General features: G+C 39.4%; 1 long non-coding RNA gene across 1 annotated transcript in view; it reads right to left on the bottom strand.

The window, feature by feature from the left end:
• LOC148214006 (uncharacterized) overlaps positions 1 to 20,994 on the bottom strand; it is a 47,467-nt gene extending 26,473 nt beyond the window's left edge. The window contains exons 1-2 of the long non-coding RNA XR_015793550.1: positions 20,859 to 20,994; positions 2,149 to 10,415 (exon numbers count right to left, since the gene is read on the bottom strand). This is a non-coding gene — a long non-coding RNA (uncharacterized LOC148214006). The remainder of the gene's footprint in view (positions 1 to 2,148; positions 10,416 to 20,858) is intronic.
• Between the last annotated feature and the right edge of the window lie 421 nt (positions 20,995 to 21,415).

Below are 21,415 nucleotides of genomic sequence, written 5' to 3'. Positions count from 1 at the left end.
TAATTTCTATTTTTGTCATTGTGATATAACAAGTTCATTATGAGAGCTGCAATCCATAACAATTGCAGCAATGGATATTTTCAGTATGCAGATTCTAAAAGGGCTGTCAGATTTTGAAATGAAGAATACTAGCAATGCAGGCCCAGAAGAAGTATCTAGAACAGGCACAACTAAGGCCAAATCTTGTGAGCACAGTGGTAAGAAAAGGAATTAAGAAGAGCAGGACAGAAACCAATGTGAAAAGTAAAGGCCAGGGCTGTTGTCTTTGGACTTGGAAATTGTCAGACTGAAGTCAATTGACATTTGGTCCTCAGGGGTTATCTAAAAGAAGACGCTTTTATTGGTTCAGGAAAAATACTAGGTCTTTGGCAAGACGACTTGTTAAAAAGTAGAGTGAACTAGGAAACAAGTACAACATGGCACAATAGTTTGTTTTTGTGTAGAGGGAGCTCAGTTTGTACACCTGCAAGATTTTAATAGGAAACCAGGAAAACACAGGTTTTCAATTGCAATTCACAAGTTACTAATTCTGAACTGATTGTACAGCTTTCTTCAAATTGGCAATTGGTTATAGTTCTGACCCAGGATTTTCCAAGACCAAAAGAAGGCAAGCAGCCAACCGCTTCCATGTTGTTGCCAAGAAAACTGCATGGATGTGTCCATGAAGTCACTAGGAGTCAAGCTTGACTTGAAGGAAAACACCTTTTTAGTTTCTGGGAATACCTAATTTTCATATGATGCCAATGAATTTGATGTTGAAGGTCTTCTAGTCTTGACTTGACTTCCAATCACCTAATCTGAGTGAGACTGCATTCCTCCATTATGGGATTGAGAATATTTTTAGGACAGTAGCTAACCTTAGTACAATCTGGGAAAAGAAATAAGACCGCATGCTTTGAAAGCTTCAGGCCTCAAACAAGCACGCACGCACACCCACACCCACACACACCACTATTGATTAAAGCAGCCACAAACTTTTTTCAGGCTTGTGTTGAAACTTTAAAAAGAAAAATTGTTTAATGAGTAGCTAGCAAATAAGTGATGTACCTGGGTGAGATCTAAAGCACTTCTTCCAAATCATTTTTAAATATACCAAGCCCCAGGAAGAAATGGCGGACTTTTTAGTCTATTATTCTTTTGAAATTGAATGTGTATCTGCACTTCATTGGTGTATTAGTGAAATGCACAGAAACAGGCGTATTCTAGAAAGATTACTGAAGCATGATAGGCAGCCATGAAACTTAATCCACAAAAAATAATTGGGCCCATGCAAAAATCATATTAAGCTGCTTACATATAAGTTAGTAATTTGTGGCAAGAGGTTTTGCTAGTCAGTCTTTCTCTTCCAGAGGTATGTAGTTAACTCATACTTAGCATGAGCAATCAGGTGATCGGCCATTCACAAGCCTGCTCTTAATTATATTACATTCATTATATGCTGATTTTAAACATGCTGTGCCTCAGACTGTATTCATTGTTAATATCAAGAATATCCATAGCACCACTGTAAGCTGCTGATGGAAACCCCAACCTATACAATCCATATGCTGCATTATGCTTCTAGCCCAGTTGGACAAAACGTTATAAACACTGAATCAGGCAAATTGTAAAACTAATTTGCTTTTCAGCACCAAATTGCTACTTTTTGAAAGCAATAAATATATCTGTTGTGACACCTAGTGTGCAGCCTATGATAAGCATTTTATGACACTTTTGTTTTCTATATATTTTATTTTGTGTTATAAAAATTATTTAAATCGTGTGAAAAATTTCTCATTTGTAATGGCTTTGAAGGAATGTGTATGTTGGAATCAGATATGCAACACTAGGATATCTTCATATGAACCATACAAACTTAAATGAGTTCAATGAGACGTCAGTCTCAGACAACTGTAATGTTTCATTCAACACCGATTATAATTTAATTTAATTCAATTTCAAATAATCTTTGTCCATTCTTATTTTATCTGAAGTTGAATATTTAGGTCTAAATCCAAAAGGCCACATGGACTTTTCAGAACTTCCTACTACCGAGCCCTGTAGGCTATGCCCCTACAGAGATATTGCAATCAAGGAAATACAAGTGCAAGCACTGAGCCCACACACAAGCCAGGTAGTTATGTGTGATTATTTGATGAGTCTTCCTACCCAGTTTTATCTGATGCATTTAATAACTCAGTAGGTGATTTTTCCAGATGTGGAATTCTATTATTTTTAGAATACAGATGTTGCCGCTTAAATCTAAAAACAGAAAGGAGAAACAGAACAAGTTAAAGAGCTGGCAAATGAGCCATGAGATAAAACTCACCCTGACTTAGTGATGCAAAGAGATGTACAGTGGTACCTCGAGTTACGAATTTAATCCGTTCCGTGACTCTGGTTGCAACTCAAATTGGTCGCAACACGAGGCAAATTTTCCCATAAGGTTCAATGTAATTACCGTTAATCCATTCTGGCGTGGAGGACAGGGAGGCGGCTATTGCTTGGAGGGAGAGTCAGGGGTGGAAAAATGGCCGCAGACCACGTGTCGGGCGGAAAAATGGCCGCGGACCACGTGTCGGGTGGAAAAATGGCCGCGGACCACGTGTCAGGGGCGGAAAAATGGCCGCGGACCACGTGTCAGGGGCGGAAAATGGCCGTGGACCACGTGTCAGGCGGAAAAATGGCCGCGGACCACGTGTCAGGGGCGGAAAAATGGCCACAGACCACGTGTCAGGGGAGGAAAATGGCCGCGGACCACGTGTCACGGGAGGGAAAATGGCCGCGGATCTGGTTCGTAACTCGAGGTGGTTCGCAACACGAGGTAAATTTTTGGGGCCGGAGCTAGTCGTAACATGAAAAATTCGTAAGCAGAGGCGTTCGTAACTCGAGGTACCACTGTATTGTGAGCATGATTATATGAGAGAACCAGCAAAAGTAACAGAAGTGGATGCAGTTCATAGCCACTGTACTTTGAGCAGAATTCATGAAAAAATGGTTAGTGCATAAAAGTGAAATCTCCTTCTAGTTGAGCTCAACTCCTGATGACTTCATGGACACTTCCATGCAGTTTTAAGGCTAAATTACAGAATTCTGTAATTCACTGCAGCACTGCAAAGTAAGTGCATGATTATATGAAGAACATGCAAACATTTATTGCTCTGCTTCACAGCAGATGACTATTCTGTTATTTGATTTACGTCTTTCATTCAGGAGCTCAAAACAGAGTACCTCTCCTATTTTTCCAGCAACAACCCTGTGAGTTAGGATGGGCCGAGAGAGAGTGACTGACACAGAGTCACCCAAGGACCTTCTGTGACTGAGGCTGGAGTAGAATTTTGATCTCTCATTCTTAGTCTAACACCATACTGGCTCTCCAACATTTTCTTATAGAGCATTAATGGTTTTCCAAATCATGTGACAAAATCAGCAAAATCAGTATATAGTCTTCGTTCCTGCATTCTCATCAACATTTTTCCTGATTTGCCCTGCTGATTCGGTATCTTGGCTCTTAGATCTACCAAATAATATATCCTGACCAAACTAAGCCTTTTTAGGCAAAACGCTCCATCTGCTGGCCAATTTAACGATGTTAAACTCCCATTACTAACCTGATGTTTCTTCAGTTCTATCTTGATTTAATCTCTACCAAAGGAAAACTTCTTCTTTTTTCCTTCAATATTTTTGAGGCTCTATCATGGAGAAACCACTGCAGGGCTTCTGCAAACCATGGAGGTGTCTTGTTTTGTGTGGGGATAACTTCCCATGACATCTATTTTTTTCAGTGTGTTCTTCAGCACAGCCTCAGTGTTTTAGTTTATTCTGAAATCAGGGCTTAAACGACACCTGCAATTTACATGTACATATACCCAAATCCAGGATTCAGGATCTGGAATTTCCCATTTTCTCGTGTACCCGATAGCCTCTCACCCTGTCCATCCACTCTGCTTAGGCTTCTGGATGTAGACTTACCATCAAGTCAGCACAATGGAACCACCCGAGAAGGATTTTGAATACAGGTTCACCCTCAAGCCAGCACAGTCCCAGCTACCATGTGGAAAAGATTTTGACTGAAAATATACATGCCAGCATGTTCACATCCATTTAGGGTTTGAACTCTAGTTTACTGCATATCAGTTACTGTCATGTCCAGGGAAATTTACCAACATTTTTACCACCAACCTTCATCTGCCATCATCTCTCTTATAAGGGGTTCCTTGTGTGTCTGTGCATGTGTAGGCTAGCACACAAATGTAAACAAATACATGAATGAGGGGAAATGAGGGAAGAATACTGGCAAGTTACAAATATTTTTTTTCTTTTTTTGTGGAGCGGATAAAGGGATTTTTTCTTTGTTTACAAACCAGTGCACTTGGCAAACAGGTCCTTTGATTCAGCTCAAAGGATACACCTGTTTGGAGGCAGCATTAGACTTGCAAATATATAGATACCCCTGTGATTATAACAGTCTGAAAGGTAAGCATAGATCTGAAGAATTCCATATTCATTTAAACACTCATTGAGATATGGTTTGAGTGCCAAGGACTGGAAATGGTTGCTCTGGAAAGCGTCCTGGTTTATGAACCCTGAACTCTGAACCCTATACATTTATTAATAAAGGTATGGAGGTATATATCAGTACACAAGTCTAGTTTGTACAATAATTCTATACTCCACAGCATTTTCATATTCCTTCTAAGATTAATACAGGATACACTGGGTTTACTGCCATCTTGCTAGATAAGCCACCGATTGTTAAGTCTGGCAAATGTGCAGGGCTTCTCTTTCCCATACGCAACGGGCTTGCCTGTTTCTACTTAGCTTCCAGTCAGTGGTCATTAAACATTAAGCAAAAGGTGTGAGAATCACAAGTAGTTCTCCAACATGTTTCTTTTAAAGCTTGCTAATCACTCTCCCTCCTTTACACATTGTTGTTATATGTTTTAATTTAGAGAATAAGAGCCCTCCTGTATAAATAATTCTGAAAAGTTGGGGAGGAACATTTTTGAATACAGGATATTTCCTCTGTTGTTTTAATGGGACTGGTATCAGCCTTTTTATGAATTACGAGTGCAGAAGGATCCTTTCCAAGCGACATTGCTGAAAGCTTGCCATTACAGTGAGGCATTCGCATTACAGCATGCCAGCACATGTGTGAGTCAAAATGAAAGGAGGAAATCACTTTTTTCCATAAAAAGGAATATTCTGTGCTAGAACAGAAACAAATATACAGCTATTGCTCAGACTAATATAATCATTTATTCATAACGAAAAAGGAAAAATAAATGGACTGCATAAGCAGTTTATGCCCTTTAAAACAATAAAGAGAGAATATTTGAGAAAGTAGTAAAGGCAGATACATTCTTATGGGAGCTTTCTCATCATCTGCTATCATCTTATGGGAGCTTTCTCATCATCTGCTATCATTATCTCTTAACTGGACATGCCAAGAAATAAATCCTGGGTCTTCTATTTGGAAATACAAGATTTACAGTCCTATCTATTGCTATAACTCTGTGGGATGAGGGAACCTATGGTCAGGTCCCCTGATATTTTTGGACTACAACTCCCATTGTCCTATGCTTGCTGAGACCGATGGAAGCAGAGTCCATTCCAATAACAAGAGGACCACAGATGCCCACACTCTACAGATTCAACCAGGACTTCCATAATAAATTGATGCTTAGCTTCTGTGTCCTCAGATTGACAGATCTTCCATCAAGTACAGGTAGGAATGAGATAAGCCACTTTGTGTCTATTGAATTAACCAATACATGAAGCAATACAGATTTGCATTCAGTGGAATGATTTGCAGAAAAGTGCATGGAACTGCTGCCTTCAGAAAAGTCCTATTCATTCCATGGGTGGATCCATATGTCATATTAATCCATAATGTAGTTCATTCGGATTTGGCTTGTGATGTGAGAACCGAACCCTGGTTAAAACAATCCATGGCTTAGCCAAATTATGAATCCAACCATTGAGGCTTCTAAAGTATGGTTATGGCTTACAATTACTTATGAACGATAGTAGCTAAGCAAACCATGATTAAAACTTAGCTTATTGGAAAGTATAAACCTGGGTATTAGATCTAATGTGTAATATCACATTGAAAAGACAGTTGAAAAGACAAAAGGAGGTATCAGGAAGATGAATCAGTGCCAGTGCTGAAGTTGTAAATTTTAAAGACAGAAGCCCATCATATCTTAGCTGCATCTCCAGGACAATCTACACATGCAGGGAGCATTGGTGAGGTGTTTCACACATAAATCCCAAAGAGCAGAAGTACATTATAGAATGGCAGATTTATCAGAGGAGCTGAAAAAATGCTGGAGTTCCACTTGTCAGTCTTCATACTTCAGTCCATCACCCATAATCACAGAATCAGTGGAGAACATATGGAGAGGCATATGCACATGGCTTACACTTGGAAAACTGGAGCTGTAAATCTTTAGGCTTCTGTTTCTGTTGTTGATACATGAAATAATGTCCATCACTGTTCTCTCTGGAGAGAAGGGGGTCAGAACCGCTTGGCAGAGATAGGAAAAGCAACACAAAATTGTTTGCAATTATCCAGTTAATGATGCATGGGATTAATGATTGAAATGCCATTTGAAAGAGTCTACACGGATAGTCAAGTTACTGTAGCCCAATTAGGGTAGGAGCAAAAGCACATCAGTCATAATAACTCTGACCATGTGTGGTATCTGCATCAATGGATTTATTAAGGTACAGTTAAGCCCTAAAAGAACAGATAGATTTATGTATGGAGAAAAACAAGCTCAGAGAGTAATTGCAGCTTCTTGTGATAGGGTGATGTTATCTAGTAGCCAGGTTCTAGGGCATGAGTGCTCTATCACTATCCGTGTTCAATAGCAGTGGTTCCAATGAGTCTGCCTTCTTTTCCCAAGACAATTTCATCCAACTTCATGAGCTGGGGGAGGGAGGAAGTGCTAGAACATGGTACACTGTAGAGTACTTGTTAGAATACCTGAGCTATCAAATCTGGTTTCCTGGCTATGCCATGACAAATGTTGACTGCGTTCACATAACACACTAAGCTTTCTCAGTTTTAATCTTGGTTATTTTGGAGGTAGAGGCTTTGTTTCCCATTCTGGAGGATTATTCTTTCTACTCTGACATGATGGATAGTCACAATAGTATCTCTCTATGCATTGATTGAATAAGCCACACCACATTCCCCTTCCCTAATTATCATTTGGCTCTGGGTCAAGTTAACTTGGGGAGGGGGGGTGGAATAATAGTAATTCCTCCTTTCCAAATGGAAAAAAAACCCCAAGTCTCCATTGAGTCAAGTCAACTCTTTCCTTTGCAACAATACAAAAGCGGTTTGCCATTGTCTTCTGCAATATTTTTGTGATTTCCTAGTCTAGCCTACACCCCTCCTATTTCCTAATGGTCTCTGATCCAAGCCCTAACAAATAGACTGCACAATGTTTCTGATTTGATTGCAAAAATGTGCTTTGAAGCAGGTGGAGCACAAACCTAGCACCCACCTGCAACTCTTTACAGCAGCCACTTACAGAATGGCACATAAATGCTCCGTGTGTGTCCCTGTGCATCTCAAACCATCTGTTTGGAATCAAATCCAAACAGTGCACAGTCCTCTTAAATAGGTTTGGTCACCAAAATATTACTGTCAAACTGGGCTCTGATCTGCACTTGAGCCCTAACTTTCTGCTAATTTGAAAGTTGACATAAGTACAGCTTCATAGTTGCCCTAGATTCAGCCATCTGATACATGACATTTGCCCACATTTGGTAAAATGGTCTATTACAAGATGAAATTATAAGAAATAAAGCATCAGTTTTGTTACTGCTGTCAGCTCCCCCAGTTTCAGCCACTTTGAGAGGATAAATTGTCGGGCAGAGTGATAATCACAAACACTCCTGTTTGTGCAGAGCACAGCAAAAACTCCAGGAAGATATTAGCCATGACAGCAAACACAATGCAATGTCCATTTCTTGTTTCCCAAAGAAATCCAGTCAGAAAATATATACTAACTGGTGTTTATTGATAAAAATGCAAAATTCCATAAAATGCAAATATCATACAAAATATAAAGAAAAACACATCTTCCCATGTAATGTAGCATCCAAGACTTATTAGCAACACAAGCTTAACAAAATCTCTAGCTACAAACTCTTAGAGAAGAGGTACGCTACTTGGTACTTTGTTACAACTACGTAGCCCATAAAACCTACATAGTGGCTAACACTAAAACAACTAACAACTACTCAGAGAGGCTGAACATTTTCCTCCCTTTGTATTATAGCTCTATGCCACCCCCACTGGGTAACTAGCATACACACGCCAATAGGCGGCAGTAAGTAGCACAATACACAACACACAATAACAGGTGTTTTTCACATGATCTCTGTAGTCAAAATATTATTTGTTATTGTTGTAAAGATAACGGGATGAATCCTTTCCCATGAGAAAGAAAATCCTGACATAAATTTGCTGTATAATTTGAAATGACAGTCAAATGGCAGTTGAAATAATTTTGGCTGTTATTTTTAAATGCCTTTTGTGATTATTTTTTTTTGCTTCTAATGTGCAACGTTTGATATAACAACATGAGACATCCCGACGAATCATGCAAATGCTTTAAAAAGTCTGTGTTATGACACTGAAGTATTAAAAAAGGAACAAAATTTGTAATGCAAATATCCAGCTTTTAGAATGATTGGAATTAATGAATCTGCACGATACTGGGGTCAGCCAAGCAAACATCCTAGAGGAGCTTTCCACAAACACGTGTCCTACAGTTGTTTGAAACTAATTCCCCTAAGTCCCAACCAGCAATCCCAAAGGGTTGCGGTTATTATTTGATTTTATTTTATATCCCCCCTCAACACACTCTTTTCTCCAAAAGCTCAAGGGAACTTATATGGAGATATCTTTTCATCTTTATCCCAATAGCAACTCTGTAAAGTAGGTGGGGCTGAGAGTGACTGGCCAAAGTCAGGCACTGATTTTTCATCTGAAAAATTTCAAATTTCATTTGGCTTTCTTAATTAAAGTCCAATACACTGGAAAAGTACCAGTGTGGGGAAGGCTGTGCTAAAGGATAATCTGTTATACCAGAAACACATTTCTTTCTCCATTTTAACTCCATCTTTCAGAAAGCTACCTTGATGACTTTGTTCTAATGAAGCTTCTTCAGCCCCATATCCAAAAATGTCATTATCTAAGATATGACTTTCTAGTATAGTTAATGTTTTTCTGTCCAAAATTCTGGAGACCAGTAACAATGGATGTCTGCCTGGTTTAAATTTAATTTCATCTGGATACAGGAATTTCTATTTCAGGCATAGAGCTAGAAATGGATCTCTAAATGTTGCTTTGCTATAATTTCCAGCATCCCCACCCACCATGACAATGGCATTTTATGTTGCACTTTAGCAACATTTGCAGCATCAATGATTCCCTCACTCTGTTTTATCCAGTACTAGAATCCACTTTCTATCATGCTCATCTGCCAATCTTGTTTAAAAAAAAAGAAGGAAGAAGGAAGAAGGAAGAAGGAAGAAGGAAGAAGAGAAAAGAAAAATAAGAAAGAACGAAAGAACGAAAGAACGAGAGGGAGGGAGGGAGGGAAGCTGTAACAAATCTTCCGGTGAGAGGTGATTACTATTAAATAATATTAGGTGTGTAGGGTGAAAAGCTCTACATCATGTCTCTGAAACCTTGAGAAAACTTAAAGACAACAAGACACACAAATATTGGGCCCAAATCTCAGAAAAGATATGAATGATTAAATAAGACAAGACACCAAAAATTCATTAAAAATCCTACTGAGAAAGAGCCTTGCCAGTTGAAATAGTTAATCCCACCCATTCAAATCTGGAATGTTTTAATATCAACCCTTGTAAAATGAATGCTCAAGGACACCCCTATTATTCAGGTGACAAAGGATTTATTGAAAGCATATCTTACCATAATGAATACATTTGATACAAAATGTCCTACTGTACAGCAGTAATGTTGTAAATAATATCTAATAAACAGCATTCATTTGATAAAAATATAATGCTTGTCAAACTCAATATCATTTTTCTTTATATTGATGTATACTAGCTATTGAAAATATGCAGGTTTAAAACAACAGATTTTGAGATACTTCCTACGCAGGTCATCACCAGCTTAGTGACACATTCTTAACTGGAACAAGCTAAGTACAGGAATCTTAGACTCATTATCTTACATGGTTCTTGTCCTTATTTCTTTGGATTTTTTCCACTTGTATTTTCCAGTTTTCTGATTCAGGAGCATTTTTTTTCTCCCACATTCCTTGCTGTAGGTACTCTGTCTTTGCTACTTTGGAAATAAATAAATATTGCCATCCCAAATAAGCTTCCATGTGCCTTCAAATTTTCTTGATCTTTCAACTACAGTCATCATCTCCTGTCTGGGAACAATGAAGCAGGGGTCAGCATGATGTCAAATTTTCAATAATATCCTTACCGTTAAAAAGGAGAAGATATTTAACCTTTTGGACAGCCTAACTAATTCTGCAGACATCCACCAACTAATTGGGTGGATTTTGAACCAAAAGTGAAACCAACAAAGCAACTATCCAAGTTTATCAGGACATTAGACTAGAAGACATACATGCTTGGCTTGTCAATTCTAATGATTTACACACTACCTTAAGTATTGATTGATTATGTGGCATCAAGTCATTTTCAACTCCTAGGGACCACATAGAAAGATAGTATACTTTTTACTTAAAAGTCATTCTCTGTGAATTCAGTAGTGTTTTAAAGTATGAATAGGAATTCAGCATTCATTCATTTATTTTATACTGGGCCAACCTGCTGAAATGGACAAACTTATGCATATCTAATCCTAAGTGAAGGATTCGCCTCCTCCCTTGCTTTTGGAGTGCCAGCAAATAAATTATTAAAAAGCCTACAAGAAGTCAAGCAAAATCGCTCTATTCCAGTGACCATTCTAACTTGCATTATTTTCCAGTTCCTAAATATTTGAACTCTCTTGCTTAAAAACCACACAAGGTTTTACATTCTGACTCACACACGTGTCTGCATGAAGTACCAACAGTGGTTTAACAGCATCCCAGACACACTTCTGCCCAGGCCAGTTAGTAGAAGACTCAATATTAAGTGGCCTAAATCATCAGAGCATAGTGAGGAAGATAAGTTATGAGCCGTGAGCAGAGACTTTTCTCCTCTAAATTTCTGACCAAAACATAATTACAAATATATTAGAGCAGGAAAGGAGAGAAAACACACATCCCACAAGGAAGAAGTCCGTGGGAAACAAGACAAGGCCACTGTGAGTCATAGTGACAACACACAGTGATTTAAGCCAGCTTTCTTCAATGGAGGCCTTGGATCCACCACCACCAGCAAGCATGCTGCCTAAAGAAGTTGGCTATCATACAATGCATTCAGGGGTGCCACTCTGCTGAAGAATTATAGTTTGAACTATACATTTGTCTATACATGCATGACATGTACACATTCACGATCCCCACCACCGGTACATTTATATATTTGAATGTTCATATATACAGTATTTCATGACAAAGTACAAGCCATAGAAATGAATAACAAAATTATGAACCTGTGAGAAACCACACCATTAAGACTAAACTCGTATTTACCTCAGTTACATCAGACGTCCCTTCCCCAAACTCTCTCAGCACTCAGAGACAGTTGAAGACAATCTAGTTACATTAAGACCAGAAACATGTTCACTGTATTACTTTTTTAAAAAACACATATCAATTAAGATTAAGGAGACCCTATATTGCAATGTTTCTCAACCTTGGCAACTTCAAGATGCGTGGACTTCAACTCCCAGAGTTCCGCAGCCAGCATGCTGGCTGGGGAATTCTGGGAGTTGAAGTCCACATGCTTTAAAGTTGCCAAGTTTGAAAAACACTGCTTTGGAGCAACCAGTGTTTCCTTCTTGGGGACAAAATCTGAAGTTTGACAGATTTGTATCTCAGTTATCCCTAGCAACATACTGTACTGATGAATGCCTAGATATCTTCATCACTTTTTTAATTATCCATTTTACATGGGGGACGGGGAATCAAAAGATGCATCAGAGCCTTTGGCCAGTAGGATTCCTTGTGCCATTTCTTTACTATGGAAGAAGGCTCTGAAGGAAAGGATTGCCAGGGGCTCAGGATGAGTAATTCTCCAAAGACTTTCATGAATCACTGCAAATGGAAAGCTGATCCTGTTCCTCTATTGTACGAATGCAGTTCTTGTAGTGATCTGCATTGCTTCACACATAAGGTATTCAGACTATGTAACCGATAGACCTCTACCTAATTTGGATGAGGCAGACTTGTCCAGTCCATTTTTCCACATTCCAGTCAGATTGGGAGATCTCCCATCCGAAATTTTTTTTTTAATTGCTTTGTGAAGCTGGAAGATACACACTTAAAAAATAATAAAATCCAAAGGACATAGCTCATTGTTACCAGAAATGTTTCACGTCATGGGCCAGTGCTCAGCGGTGATGGTGAGGGATTTTTGCATCGCTCTGATGCACAACATGATGACTTGAGCCATCTGTATCTGGCTAAATTTATTCTGCAGCCTTCTACAGCATTCAGCTGCTGACTGGTTCTCCGTTCCTACTCCTTATATGGAAATGGCTGTGTCAGCATTAAAGGTGGATGTTAGAATCTCCCTGTAATCCTGAATGGTTCTAAAAGGCTAGAGACCAAATGAAGGAAGCACTGGTATCCTTCAAGTAAATATCAAAGCAAACTGTTAATAAATGTTGACAGATGATCAGCTCTGCACCGCTAAAGGACAAAAACAGCAAAGAGTTTTGTGGTAGCTAAAGACTAATTAAATTTATTCTGGCAGGCAGAGTGGTGTAGTGGTATAATGTTAGACTAGGACAGGAGATGCAAGTTCAAGTCCAATTTAGCCTTGGAAACTTACTGGGTGACTTTGAGCCATTCACCGCCAATTCAACCTACCCCAAAGAGTTGTTGTTGTGGGGATAAAATGGAGATCCCTATGGAAGCTATCTCGAATTCCAGGAGAAAATGTTAAATATACATTTAAACAATAATCATAATAAAAATAATAATACCATGGTCTACAGTGCACCATGAACTATATGTGGTGTTTTCCTGAGTCTGAGTATTTAAGCATCCATATTATAATTTTATAGATCTGCAGTAAATAACGACAATGATAATAAATAAGTAAATAATAACAACAACAAAAACAATATCATCATTATGGACTACAATGCACATATACGTGGTGTTTTCCTGAATTTGGACTATTTATACATGCATATTATAATTTTACACATCCATTTTATAACTGGAAGGAAAATATCACCGAGAAAGGTAGAAGGAAACCATATGTAAAATATACGTACATTTGATAATTACCTTATTAACAATAGCCATTGATTCCCAGTCAGCAGTTGTAGAATGATCATACAGACATTCTTGCACTAAAGACTTGATTAACACATGCAAAGCTCATCCAAACAGCTGCTTTAACATCCTTTCCTTCAAACTTTTCAACTGAATTTTGCAGAAAAGGACGTCGACATAAAGTCAACCACCTCAATGTTGCTGTTGTTACCTTCTTTAATAAGGAGCAATTTCAGAACAGCGATTGATGGATGCCCTGGTGCCCTTTCCCCACCAATTGGTCTCCCTAATCTGTGGCAGGGCAGGGTTTGAGTGATTCTGGGCACTTCTTCCCAGAGCAGCCAAATTTTGTTCCTTAGTTTTTTGCCATAGGACCACTGGTCAGTTTTGAGATTAATTGGCCCATGCCTCCCTCACCACAACTACAACCCACTTCTCCCCAAAAAGCACAGTTCAGCTCACATGAAACACCCCAACATCTGGGGAAAATCATATCTGAGGATGCTTCTAATCCTTTGGAAATGAAATGATGTTTTTTAAAAATTGGGAAGATGGAGGAGCAGTAGTGAGGGGTAGAAAGGTGGTATCTTGCTCTCTTTTTCACAAGAATCCCTCTGACATTAATTCATATCACCATGATGAAAAACAAGGCAGGACTGTTGGCATTCCATACCGATGGAAAAAGGATTAATAAAAGCAAGGTTAACACTCAGACTACGGTTTCTAAAGTTTATGTTTGTAAATACTGTAAATCGGTCAGCGTACAAAGAAGGGGGAAGACAGAAACCAAATACTTATCTATACTATTTTCAGTAGGTTTTTTCTTTTCTTTTTCTTCTTCTTCTTCTTTGTTAGCATTTACAAATAACAATACAGTGGAGATTTTGGTACTAAACTCAAAGATTTATACTTCTTTTCCAATCATAAAAATCACTCAATGTACTTTGGTATGGTCAATCTTTTATTAATGTTATACTGAATGTTAATTGTATAACTTCAGTAATCTTGTGCACTTATTGATATTATATCTTCTGGAACTATATCTTTGTTTTAAATAAATAATAAAAGAAAGGATAATTCAGGTTTTTTCTATGACTCTTTTGATGGAGGGCTTCCTTACGTGGGAAGTTTAGATATTTACTTTTTTCCCCCTTCTGTTTCACTCAGTGTGGTGGAAGACGGTGGGGTCCTGCAGAGGGTTAATGACTGGTGGACTGTCAAACTGAAATTTGCTGTGATAACAGAGCAATGAGTGAGTATAATCAGCAATAGAGCAAGAACCACAGCAAGACTGAAATCATTCTTCACTGAATAGTAGTAGGGATTTAGAGCAAACAAACTTATCAACAGAGTGCAAGAGACAGATCTCCATATTCCTCTCTGAGCAGTGCTGAAACTGAATGCTGATGCTGGCAGCATTTCCTGCCTTGATCTTCTGACCTTCCATGTTGCTTCCAGAAATAGGTAGTGGGCTGCATCCTGTTGCATGCTAAGAACATCCGTTCCCTTGTGGACAGGAATGTAGAACTGACTTTGGGGAAGGAAGGAGTAAACCATTATGGGGGATTGCCCAGTCCTGAGAAAGAGGAGAGCATGAGAAAGAAACTCAAAAAAACCCTGCCTTGATGTTGTTTAGTATAAGAGGGGACAGAGAGAGTCTTTCAAGATTCTGTTATCTTACCTTATTACAATCAAGAACATCCCTGTCGCGCCTATCACGTAGCCTATCACAAAGAGCTGATCCCTTGGGAACGCTTGCTAAAGCAAGAGCAATACTGGCAAAAAAATCCAGCAAAAGAAAGGAATGAATGAGCTGGTGGCCCACAGGACTAGGAAGTTCCCTGTGCATTATACAAATGTTGCATCCCCCCCATCCCACCCCGAACAATACGATGATGTAAAAGTCAGGCCAGGTGAAACAACAGATCAATAAACCTCTGTTTGGAAAACTGACCACCCATTTACATTTTAAACATGTCAGCCTTACAGGAAGTTGATTGATCTCTTTTTAAAAGAAAACTAGTCCTATAAAATGTTTTAAATTGGTATTTCAGGACATAAAGAGGAAGAGGCAGTCACACAAAGATACATAGTTCATATGGTATTCTCAGATTTACTTCGTGCTTTACATTGAAAAAAATCCCTTCACCACTGTCCGGGTAGATCAAATTCCATTTTAAGATGCTGGTTTCCCATGAGATGAACATTTCCATTAAAACAACAACACCACCAACAATAGGCTGTGCAAGCCAAATGCCTGATTTCTCTTACCACCAAGACAAAATGCAGATTTAGATGGCCAAGAGGAGCTAAACAGACCCTTGTCACTGACCATGTCACCCCCACCCTCATCACTGAAAGGTGGTAGATTGTCCATTGGGCAAGATTTATATCAGGAGAACAGAGTAAATATCGCTTCAGCAGCAGAACAAGAAAGCCAACTTCCAGCCGTGTTCATGAGCTGAGGATGAGACAGAGGTGACATTGTGAGGACCTGTCCTTAAAAATGAGTGGGCTTTGTGCAGCAGGGAGATCTGAGGATTAAAGCCGTGTTTTTTAAACTTTGTTCCCATTCAAGCCACAGCAGACAGAATTGAACCTATTAATCTACTGTAATTCAGCTGCTTCATAGTTAAATCTGCTTCTGTAGCTCCTTTGTTCAAGAACAGCTGTCTTAAAGTCAGGGACAGAGGTCCTAGCTGGATCCTAAGCTATCAGCATATACTTTGTGTACATTTGGTAGCAGTGATTTCATCCCGTAACAAAGGGGGTGACTAGATGAAGATGCAGTCCATGTTTTGCAACATGATGAGCCCCCTTAAACAATGTCATACTTGTTCCAAATCTCAGTATATCCCCATTGTTTCCATGAATGGAAAACTTCTGTTTCAAAGCTGTTGCTCTCCCTGAAACTGACTAGCCATGAAAAATTGAAACTGGAAACAGCCTGGACAGACAGTTGGTCTATTGTTAATTAACTAGGTCAGCTCACCCTGGGTCATTTCATTTGGGATACGTATGGCAGGGAAAATTGCAAGGAAGAAAAGAAAAGGAATAGATCTGCAAACAGTCAAAAACAGCCCGGATCAAACTTGAGTGGATTTTACAGTAGAATCAGCTGGTTGAGAGTTGGTCATCTAGAAGTATCCAGCATGTAGTGTTCCCTAGGCTTGTGCAAGGCAGCCCTAATTTGACTTATTGAGGCACTTCATGTTGGTCCAACTGCCTTTTCTTTTGGGCCCAAGAGCCAGAAAAACCTTCTGTGCCTTCACTGTACATGTACAGAAATCTGTTCCAGCACATCCAATAGCTCATTTTGGAGTAACAATTTTCAAATCTTTTCATGGCCCTAAGGTTTACCCTTCTAGGGAAAATACTGATACTTTAGGATATTGGAAAAAGAAAAAAGAAAAAAGAAATCCCAACCCAAATTCTTACTGCTTTCTGACAATGTAAGCTTTGAATCTTGCACTATTGCTGAATAACCTGTGAATTCTGAGAAAAGATTTCTGCCTAGAATTACATGCTTGCCACTAGAATCTGTCTCTTCCAGCATTACTGTCTTATTTGTATAAGAACAACCTCTTCCTGGTAAGCCAACGTTCTATAAGCTCAGGGTTGTTGGGGTTTTTTTTGGGGGGGGGCATGCTGAATTTCTGCTGAATTTTTAGAGACAGAAGTGAGAAGATAGGAACACTAGGAGAAGCTCTGGCAAAGACAAAATTCTGGTCTATTAATTGCACTAATAAAACTACATGCACATACACATATGTGGCCAGTAAGTTTGATCTTGCCATTATCAAAATTATTACTAGATCAGCAAGGTAGCACCTGATGCATTCTGGATCTGGTGTTGTTTACTCTGTAGACTAGAGCAACATCTTGCTGTATGTAGAAGCAATCTTTTATTGCTAGATGCAGTGACAAGAGAAAATGAAATCAGAAGTCCTTCCTCATCATCCTTTCTGCCTTCCCAGCCTCCTCTCCCCTCCCCTGATCCTGTACTTCCTTTTTGAGAAAACAGACCTTTGTTTTAGCCATGGTATTTAGTTAGTACAGATATAGCTGATCTTTCACCTTGAAGCAAAAGATGGAGAACATGGCCTTTCCCTTCTCATGTTAGTGTCTCTCTACAATTGTGTGAGATACATTATGCCTCACATAATTACTGAACACCTCAAAGTCACTCTTTGGCTCAGTGGAGAATTAATAGAGGGTCTCCATTGTTCTAGTTCAACATTCTAACCAATAGACAAAATTGGCTCCATCACAGGATACTTTCAAGTAACATGTTTGCTCCCAAACCATACAAAGTCTCATTCACCGTGCCCTGTGAGTATCATCACCAGAACTCATTGAGCAGCCTCATGAGCATTGAGGAAGTACAAAAATTGGCACCATGGACAGCAACTATGGAAGGGAATGGCAAAGCCACAGCTCAGATCCATTGGTGTGAAAGAACGTAGACCTGACCTTGAGAATGGGGAAGGAATGAACAAGGGGGAACTTACAGAAAAAAATTAGTCCCGAGAAAGAGGAAAGCATGAGAAAGAAACTCAAAATAAACATGCCTTGATGTTATTTGGTATAAGATGGGGCAGAGAAAAACCTTAACATTCTAGATCGGTGTTTCTCAACCTTAGCAACTTACAGATGTGTGGACTTCAACTCCCAGAATTCTCCAGCCAGCTTGCCTGTCTATTATTCTACTCCTTACAACAGTAAAGAGCATTCCATGCCTTTTCCTTGACTCTGCCATGCTGACAACTGGAAAGGATGGGTGACAGTTACAAAACACCATGGCATCTTGAATTCAAGTGGGAGGAGGAATGGGAGATGAGATGTTGCTCCCAGCAGCTGCAGAAGAAACAATGCAGGGCTGTCTCTGCAGCATTTTCTCTGAAGCTGCAGCTGAGCCATAAGTTGACGGGTTCAGCTGCAGAAGGCCTCCTTAGGAACAATAATATCCTGGGGACATAGGGGGTCAACGCTGATCCTTGATCAAGGTATGTGTGTAAGGGACTTTTGTGTCACCTGTGTATGATTACAAAGTGCTTGAATGTTTATGCAGAGAAAGAGCTAGATTGAAAACCATCTTTGCAGCAAATGATCCTCCTTCCCTCCGCCCATCACTGCCATCAACATTTCCCCAACAAGAAATGGAGTGTCCCACATATTTAAAACACGTTATTTATTTGTTGGCTCATTGATTTCCCCTCTAAAGACAAGTATCATCTCATAATGTGCCTCACATCAATCACAAAAGTGAAATGGGTTCTATCTGGGGGTTCACAATTTCCAAAACTATTATATAGGGAGAGGAGGGAGACAGTTCTACCAGGCAGAAATGATTAATGATGATCAATGATTCTGGTATTTCTCTACAGTCCCACTTGAGCCGGTCTTCCCAACTCAGAGCTCTTGTTTGAATGGCCAGTGAATTGCAGCTCTTGTTCCTTTAGTCAATGGATGGGGATGGAGATTGGTGAGGAGGAGCTGATGGATCTATCTGGCAGGGAAGACTGAAGCAAGCTGCCTGCAGCTGCTACTTCTCTGGCCGATATAAGGGTTGGTATCCCATTGCTATATTCCTCCTGGGAGGGAAAGGATGACACTTTCCAGTAGACCTTGGTCCTTCAGCTCCAAACCCAGTTGCCCATCTACCCCCATAATAATGCATCAGTATGGCTTTCTGGAAGCTCTTTTTTATCTGCTTATATGTGATATCCATTTAGGCTGCAATACCAAAGCTACAGCCTGATGTATCATATGTAGCTTGATTACATGAATTTAGCCTTTGTTACAGGGGAAATTTTGCCACTGTGAATGTTTCTATTGTGGGGAACCCACATCCATCCCAAATGTTGCTGAATTACAGCATTTCTCACTACCAGCCACGCTGGCTAGGGATTTGTGGAACAGCAGTTCAGCAATTGCTGGAGAGTCACATTCATCTGTATGTTCCTTTCCAGGGACAACAAACTACAAACAACAAAAGTTTCTAATTTGGAATATGTAGTCAGATCAGTATTTGGAATTGGTGGCCATTGTACAATAAACCTGGTGATATAGTAATTATGACTTTTTTGCAGACCAGTTTGTCTAAGAAGAACTCAGATCTTCAGGGAATAGCACAGACTTGCAAACAGGACTTACATTCATTTCTCCATGTTTTCATTTTTAGCACACACCCATTTCTGGGAAGTGCTGGACTAATCTTGGACTAATAATAGCTTATCCTTCTTTAGGAGCCAGTTCTTCTACAACAGTAAATGATTTTTTTCTGAATCTCCCTTCAGCAGAAATTAAAAAGTCAACACAAAACTAACATCAGATTTGGAGATGTATTACTTCTGCAGGAACCAGTTGCAGTTCTAGGATTTGTTTTCTGTACACTGCTTTTATAGCTTTTCCTTTGTAAAGTTGTCTCTCCAGAAGGACATTCCACAATTTCTCCTTCAATGAGCTTTTTTACCACACTGCAAAGAAGTTACACCCATCATTTCCTCTAACAATTGCAAAAGAGAAAGCAATATTTTGTATGCATAGCATGTCTTGGTCTGTGCTGTAATCACTTCTATCGTTCTTTTTCCATATTGAGCCATTCAGTAAGAAAAAACTGCATCTACTGTTCATGGAGCTCATCAATACAAGGGTGGTCAACATTTTTGGCATCTAGAAGCTGCATCTTTTAACATTTTTATTTTGGTGCCTGAAGAGCACAGTGAGAAGGGCAGTGATCTAATGAGAAGCAGTATTTTGGACCGTTCTGAATATGATAAACGTATAAACAAATAAAGGAAAAATAAAGAAAAAGCAAGATAGAAAACGTAGAATTATGACTTCTGCCTTTCTTTCTATCGAGTAATTGCCATCTTACTCTTTCCCCTCCCTCTTTAACCCTTTCTAATCCCCAAATCCATAAATCATCAGTTCAGTCTTTTCTTCTTGCAACAAAAAGTCCATATAAGGCTTCCAGTCTTTTAAAAAAGTCTCTTATCATTTTTTTCCTGACCGAACTGGCCAGCTTTGCCGTTTCCACAAGCTCAGTCAATTTTATAATCCAATCTTCTACTGTAGGTATTTTATTATTCTTCCATCTTTACGCATAAACCCCTTTTTTTCCCCAGGGAAGGGCTGCTTTCAGTTTCCTAGGTATGCTAAGCCTATATAAGGCTCTGTAAACCCATTTTACTTTCAGTTGACCATGGGTGGGAGCATCACTGTTGTAGCTGCATAATCTCCAAGGGCTCCAGGAACTCCAAAAAGAGTGCCCGGAGACACATGATGCAGCCCCTGGGCTGTAGGTTACCAGATCTAAACAGAGTTAACATTCCACAAAGCCTATTTCAGCTATCAACTTCTCTTCCTTTCCTTCTCCCCTTTCTCTTGAAGGACATTATTATTTTTAAAAATTCATGCTTCTGTTTCCACATCACAACACAAACTTGTGAGATTCTAAGTACTGACCTTTATCCCTAGCTGTGCTCTTGCCAAAGCCTGCTTACAAACTGGCTGGAAAACAGCTACTGAGACACACTCTTATCAAGTTTGGTCATGTACAAGAATGTACTCATGACCAGCCAGCTTGTGACTCTCATTTCCAATCTTATGCCTGCAACACTGGTGGAACTGAAATTCCAGTTTAGCTGCATGGTGTGTTTAGGTCAACCTTTTGTAGAACTGCCAGTCGAAAGGTCTTGTGCAACGATACTGTCTTGGCCTCTATAGCATGCAAAGATATCAGTCTTGTATGATTAAAACTGTGGGACAGCCCGTATGTAATCTAGGAAAGACATGTCTCTAAAAGTTCCCAAAGTAGTCTAACAAAGTGTGTTGGACTGCAGTCTCCTCTGCACCAGTCCTTGCTGTTACACTGTTGTTTATAACCAGGACTTAGTATTCTGGGGTTTACTATTTTAACTCCCCGCCCTGATGACATTCAGGAAGTATTAAAGACCTGGCTATTTTCCCAGGCTCTGGGGCCAGGTGAAGGTTGCGCCCCTGCTGGATGTGTTTTCTTCGGT

This window comes from Python bivittatus, unplaced genomic scaffold, assembly GCF_059951505.1.
Source record: "Python bivittatus isolate LINGU-HERP-01145 unplaced genomic scaffold, Pbiv_v1 ctg000780_np1212, whole genome shotgun sequence".
In the NCBI taxonomy this organism is placed as follows: Eukaryota; Metazoa; Chordata; class Lepidosauria; order Squamata; family Pythonidae; genus Python; species Python bivittatus.
This window is presented reverse-complemented; position numbering and strand designations above follow the sequence as displayed.